The sequence below is a fragment of the Primulina huaijiensis genome, chromosome 11, assembly GCF_012295235.1.
Source record: "Primulina huaijiensis isolate GDHJ02 chromosome 11, ASM1229523v2, whole genome shotgun sequence".
Classification (NCBI taxonomy): Eukaryota; Viridiplantae; Streptophyta; class Magnoliopsida; order Lamiales; family Gesneriaceae; genus Primulina; species Primulina huaijiensis.
The window spans coordinates 21,061,697-21,069,157 of record NC_133316.1 but is presented as its reverse complement, the minus strand read 5'-3'; the positions used below and the strand labels follow the sequence as shown (position 1 = coordinate 21,069,157).

General features: G+C 36.5%; 1 pseudogene; it reads left to right on the top strand.

Annotated features, from left to right (window-relative positions):
* Window positions 1–277: 277 nt before the first annotated feature.
* On the top strand, window positions 278–7,149 carry LOC140987691 (squamosa promoter-binding-like protein 7; annotated as a pseudogene).
* The last annotated feature ends 312 nt before the right edge of the window (window positions 7,150–7,461 follow it).

Genomic DNA, 7,461 nt, shown 5'->3' with positions numbered 1-7,461 from the left:
TATATTGAAAATTGTGATATTTATTTGGTGAGAATCGTTGGTTTGCTGAAGATATGACAATCATATAAAAATTAATGATGTCATTTCATTCATATTAAGTAACTGAATTGAATTAAAGCACCAAAATCTCGAGTTTGAGACGAAAAAGTTTGATGATCAATTATAAAAAACTCGAATATAAATATTTAAAATTTTATTGGGGAACATTCATAAGTCTTATAAATGAGCACATCCTTACATCTGATATGATGACAACTTTGTTGGGGAAAAAAACATAAAGGAAATTTAAAAGGTGAAAATATAAGGACAACTTGGTCGAAGATCATCGTACGTCTGCGGGCTATCTAAGTTTTCACAGGTACCCACTCCATGTGGTGGGATCATTACCGAAGCACAGCCCCAATCTAATCCCCAGGCTGCTGTGTGAGATGTAACCAATATCTCAAGAAACTTGCGTCTTCGTGTTACCAACACACGCAACTCCATTGACTCTGAGTGCATGCATACACACAAAATCACACCATAGAAATTTTATACTCCCAACCCCTTGAGTTTTGCAGTTTACTTGGCCGACTCCATTTTCCTGAGTCGCTATTCATTCAGTGGAAGGTGAAAAACTGATAAAAACATGCAGCAAAACCCACCACCAGGAAACTCAGAACATGCCGACACAACCGGGATTCCCTTGGTTTCCTTCGCCGCCACTCAGGTTATTGCCGATGACCCCTCCTCCTCGTCTGTCTTCGATTGGTCTGATCTTCTTGACTTCAACCTCGATGAAAGCTTCAATATCTCTTTCCCGCAGCCCGAAACTGGTCAAAGTCAACCGTCGGAGATTCTGGGTCGGGTCAGGAAGAGGGACCCGAGGTTGGTGTGCTCCAATTTCTTGGCGGGTAAAATCCCTTGCGCATGCCCAGAACTGGATGAAATGTTGGAGGGAGAGGAGGAGGAGGAGGAGTCGGCACTTCCGGGGAAGAAGCGGCCCCGGGCGGTGAGGGTTCCTGCCGGGATTGTGGTGCGATGTCAGGTGCCCGGCTGCGAGGCGGATATTAGCCAGCTCAAAGGGTACCACAAGCGTCACCGGGTTTGTCTACAGTGCGCAAATGCGAGTGTAGTGGTGCTTGATGAGGTGAGCAAGAGGTACTGCCAGCAGTGCGGAAAGTAAGCTTTTCGTTTTATCTCAACCCTTTTTTCTCCCGAATAAATTACTGCATACATGGCTCACTTTGATGTTTAGATGATTGGTCAATATTCTTCGTCTTTATGATTAAGAATCACTTCAGTTTCTTTTTACAATCGTTTTGAAATTCTATAAGGTTGGTCAATTTATATTTATAGCTTTTAGTGTTTTTTCAGCCGTCCCAACTATCAAAATAACTGAAAGTCAGTTTCTCTAACATTCGGCAAATTTTAACGAGTTTATTTGACTTATGACTTTATTTTTATGAAGAAATTGTTAGTAATTTGGTATTTTGTTTTGTTGAGTTTCTGATGTCGGGTCAAGTATTTGGGTTAGCTTTAACAAGTGATCTTTTATGGGATGGTTTCTTATAGTCTATATGTTGGGAGCTTATTGGATGATACCTTTCCTTTGGACGACTAAGTTGTAGGCTCTGCTGCACTAATGGTGTGTAGAAGCTCAATTTAGTTTTTTCGTTGCATTAGGCTGAGGTCTGGATCACAAGGTGGATTTGGGTAAGAATTGAGATCATATTGAAATTTGGGTTATCTTAAAGCTAACATATGTGTTAAATATGATTTTATGCAAAAATGGATGATTTTTTAATATGCATTGCGGGAAAAAAATTAGTCTCGAGGGCACAATATGTGAGTTTTTAGTGAGTTGCTTATTGATGTCTAATCATCTGTTAAATGATTGAAGGAAGATCTTAAACAGTCTATATATCAACTATGGAACTTTTCTCAATTTGATGCAATGTATGTAACGACGAGACCTTTGCTTCATCCATCTTTCTAGCTGGAAAAATCATATGTTTCAAAATTAGTCTCGAGGGCACAATATGTGAGTTTTTAGTGAGTTGCTTATTGATGTCTAATCATCTGTTAAATGATTGAAGGAAGATCTTAAACAGTCTATATATCAACTATGGAACTTTTCTCAATTTGATGCAATGTATGTAACGACGAGACCTTTGCTTCATCCATCTTTCTAGCTGGAAAAATCATATGTTTCAAAATTAGTCTCGAGGGCACAATATGTGAGTTTTTAGTGAGTTGCTTATTGATGTCTAATCATCTGTTAAATGATTGAAGGAAGATCTTAAACAGTCTATATATCAACTATGGAACTTTTCTCAATTTGATGCAATGTATGTAACGACGAGACCTTTGCTTCATCCATCTTTCTAGCTGGAAAAATCATATGTTTCAAGATTAGTCTCGAGGGCACAATATGTGAGTTTTTAGTGAGTTGCTTATTGATGTCTAATCATCTGTTAAATGATTGAAGGAAGATCTTAAACAGTCTATATATCAACTATGGAACTTTTCTCAATTTGATGCAATGTATGTAACGACGAGACCTTTGCTTCATCCATCTTTCTAGCTGGAAAAATCATATGTTTCATGTTTGCTCTGGAGTCTTTTAACCACGGATAGTACTTGGAAACAATTACAATCATTGTCTCAATTTATTTATGTTGTCTTGAACTACAAAGAATTTTAAGTTCGCCTTAATGTGTAGGCATGAAAATTGATTTACAATTAGTATCTGAGATTACCATCCCAATATATCAACAACTTCGGCAGGTTTCATATCTTGTCAGATTTTGATGAGGGTAAACGTAGTTGTCGGAGAAAATTAGAACAACACAATCGACGTAGAAGAAAAGCTAATGATTCCAAAGAAGACAAAGAAAAGGAAACTCAACAGATTATCCTGACTGATGATGTTAGTGGCGATGATACTCCTGGAAAAGGTATAACTACCTTTTTTGTACTGAACGATTTTGTTGGAAACATTCCACACAACCAACTTCCTCTTGGTCTCTCTTTACTTTTTCCTCTTAGACAAGTCAGTAGAGCTGATTTTTGGCCTTTGAACTTTTTTCAGAGTGTTAGATTATCTTTTGCTATTATTTAACATTTGACAGAAAGTATTACTTTTTGGTTGGCCTCTGGTAACAAATTTGTTGATGGTCCAGAGGGCATGTCGATAAGCTGTCAGAACAAAGAATTTGAGGCATTACCAGAGTTAGATGGACATGTCTCCACAACATGCTCAACCACACACTCCCAAAGTCTCCAGAGTGATAGTTTTGTATCCTTTGCTCCGACTAAGGAGAAACGGAATCCCAAAGTCAAACAATCCTTGTCCTTCTGTGACAACAAGAGTACCTTTTCTTCTTTGGTACACCCAACACCTTATTGTTGCATTTTCCCCTTTTATTTATTGTTGTTTGATGAAACTAGATTGGTTTGATAATAGTGCTTTAATATACATCTCAGTGTCCTTCAAGCCGAATCTCCTTCAAGCTCTACAACTGGAACCCAGCGGAGTTTCCTCGACGACTTCGACATCAAGTATTCTAAAGATTATTGTTGCAGTTTAGTATATAAGGCAGAAAACCTAATGTTTTTTGTATAATCATCGTGATGGACTTTGGTTAACGCACCAGTAACTGTCTGACAACAGATATTCCACTGGTTGGCTAGCATGCCTGTTGAATTGGAGGAGTATATTCGTCCAGGTTGCACAATTTTGACAGCTTTTATTGCAATGCCAAAACCAATGTGGATTAAGGTACTCAGAATCTTATCCTTTTCGTTATGATGAATTAATTCTTGTCATAGCAGAAAATCTGTTTAACATTACAAGTGAATGAGTGGAATGAATTAAAATGTTTTTCATCTATCTTTGTCGGGTATTCGCTTGCTATTCTTGTACAATCCTCAACGAGTAAAATAGTTATTGTTGAATACTTTTATTTCATTACGTCCGATATATTTACAACTAAGTATGTGACTGACAGTAAAGAAATGTTGATGTAAGTTATATGCGTGATTTGTAACCGTTTGGTGTTGTTTCCTTGTAGATTCTTTATGACCTAATTGTTAAATGTTATTGCTTTAAACAGTTATTTGAGGAACCAGCTCCTTGTATAAAAGACCTTATTTCCCCACACGAAAGCATGTTGTTTGGAAGAGGCACCTTGCTCGTATATTTAAATGACATGGTGTATCGTGTCACCAAAGGTTAGTGGGCATCTTAATTCTTGATTACTTACAGTTTTTACTTCCAATATTAGTTTCATTTCAATTCTAATTTGATGGTTTTACCTGTTAGGAATGTGTCTGTACAAGTGTGCCCATGAGTTTTAGGCATTGCGAACTACCATTTGACTGTATATTAAATTTGGTTCACTGCTGATTTTTATTTTATTTTTCTGTTTTCTTTTTGGACTAAGTCATCTCAACCTTTTATAGTTGCATGTGAGCATTTTACCATTTTCAGTTCATGTGGCGGTTTTGAATTGTTAATACAATGATTGGCTTTGAGTGTTTGGTCGGTTCAGCTTCTGTCTAAACCATTCTACGAAAAGCAAAATAGATGTGAAATAATTTTCAGAATAACTAAATTTACCGATTTATAATTCAAAATAAAACTGACCAAATGGATTTAAATTTGGTGAATTTGGTCGGTTTGGTTGACCAAAATAACTAATGTTTTCACAAAATGAAAATGGTGACAAAATGAATGTAAACTTGTGGTTAAGCTATATTGACGAGAGATACTACTATGCAATGTTAATGAAAATTTGAATGGTTTTTGATGGATTAAATGCCAAGTTATGGAGTTAAATTGGTGTGGTCAAATTTATTCGGTTTACACCTTTAACAACGATAATATTATTTAGTTCACAAAATATGGTACTCTGTGAGTTAACTGCTTTTGCATCAAGATTTTGTGTATGATCACGTCCTGAGAGTGCGGGGCAACGGAGACGAAATGATTAGCTTTGTTTACCTTAACATATGCTGGATCCTTTTGTGAAAACAGATGCAAATTCAATTGTGAAAATTGAAATGAAGGATCGAGCACCAAAGCTACATTATATCTATCCAACTTGCTTTGAGGCTGGCAAGCCAATGGAATTTGTTGCCTGTGGAAGTGATTTACTTCAGCCAAAATTTCGGTATATGACGTGATCCATACCATATATGAAAATATAATTTATTTCCATGAGTTTCCTTTACTTGTCTAGTATTGTCATTGCTAATTCTCAAGTTTGCCATCATTATTCAGATTTGAACTCCCTTTAGTTCCTTAACTTCGGTTTTCCCACTTGTTGCAGGATTTGTTGCCCAAAACCTTGATAACTTTTTCAGTCTTGTTTGGTGTGGCATACTTGCTCTGTGTGAAAGACAATGGATTTGTCCATAAAATTATTTGTAAAATGCTGAATGGATGCTTTTAGGATCCCAGATATTAATTTTAATGGTGAACTGATACATAGGAAAAGAGACTGGTTGACTCATAGTATGTAGCTTTAAGGAAAGCAGTGCCGTGCCCTTTGTGGAATATTTTCATGCTGTAGACGGTTTTAACAATCACTATTCTCCTCAATATATGATGTTCTTCATGTCTGTAAGGAAATTGGAATACTTTCCAGATCTTAAATGATATCTGATGTCTATTACAGGTTTCTTGTTTCTTTTGCTGGAAGGTACCTGTCATCAAATATTTCCTTTACATCTGAGCGTTGTGAAAAAGGAGGCACCAAAAGTTCTGACCACCAATTACTGAAGATACGTGTCCCGCAGGCTAAAATAAATCTTTTAGGCCCAGCATTTATTGAGGTGAGATCTGCGACTCTTCTGTCTATGTGGGGTTGATGCATGAGTTGTTTCAAGAAAAATGTAGAATCTCGAGCAGTCTATATTGGATTTACTTCTTTACTTACATTGGGCTACTCCAACAGGTTGAGAATGAGTCTGGATTATCCAACTTTATTCCAATTCTTGTGGGTGATAGAGAAATTTGTGAGGAGATGGAGGTCTTGCTACAAAAGTTTGATGCCACTCTCTCTTCTAAAGAACAGCAACTATCTTGTCTGGGACCTGACTGTGAGATTCTTGCCTCAAGACGAGCTCAGTTCTCGGAATTTGTTTTAGATGTAGCATGGTTGCTGAGGAATCCCATTTCAGGGCAGCCATCTACATCTTCGTCGGTACTGAGATTCAATCATTTGCTGGAGTTTTTGATAGAAAAAGAGTCTTGTGTTATATTGAAGAGAGTATTTTGTTCCTTGAAGTCTGTGTTGGATGACAATTCAGTTACTGGCATTTCTGATGCGGATATGAGCTTGTTACAGAAAAATATGGACACTGCACAAAACGTGCTTGATCTGAAACTACAGGAAAATGATTTTTTGGTGACACCTACATCTGATGGAACTCTTTACTGTCAAAGCTCCCAAAACCACAATCGATTTGTTGTTCCAGCCACGAATCTGGTAAAAACATCAAATTCCTTAAAAATTTCAGGGAATATCGTTGATGGCATCAATTTTCATCTGATACAGCCAAGGGACTTACATTTATAGAAAAACTGTACATAGCAATATGATTTGTTTTTTTATTAGAAGGGTACTCTAATTGGTTCTTGTAAACTCTGATCTATTCAATGGTGTAAACGTTTCTCTGCAGGTTGTGCGCAGAGCAATGGAGAATATTCATGGGCTCGCACTCATCTCTCCTTTCACCAGCTGAAGGCGCATCAGTACCTCTCTTAAACCGAGACGTGGTCATTAAAGTCAATCTTCAAGAAAGGCTGAGAAAATCTTGCAGCCACCTAGCAATTTTTGTACCCCGGCGACCTCTTATTATGGCAGTAATCGCTATTGGTGTTTGTTTTGGAGTATATGTCGTCGTCCATCATACGAGGGTCGTTCAGATCGCCACCACTATTTGGTTGTGTTTGTTTGACAAGTCTTGACACTAGCCTCACCACATAACGAATCCCTGGTTTTGTTGTATGAAAATTTCCTCAGAAAACATTCTCAGTTCATCTCTTGTTCAATATTCTTTGTTTCTGATGAATAATGCATCTGTATTGGCCGTATTGTGTAGCTTGTAAATATTTTTTGTGATCCAACGTTATTTGCATGCTAATTTTTTATTTTTATATATTTTTATCTCGAAAGAGTTTATTTATTATTTTCTTGATAATCTTAATCACGCGTGTAAGTTGTGAGAAATACAAAGTAGAACGTGAATAAATAGTCAGTCTGTGGACCAAAATTTATTGTATTACCGATATTATTAATTCATCGAACTAATGTTTGTTTATATCATATATTGTAGTAAAATTCCATCTCAATTATTTTATTAGAGTAATTTTTTTTACTCCGTATTGAATATAATTAAAATAAATGGGTAAATGAAAATAAGAACGGTGTACTAGTTAAAATATAATGTTATAAATAATAAATAGGTGAA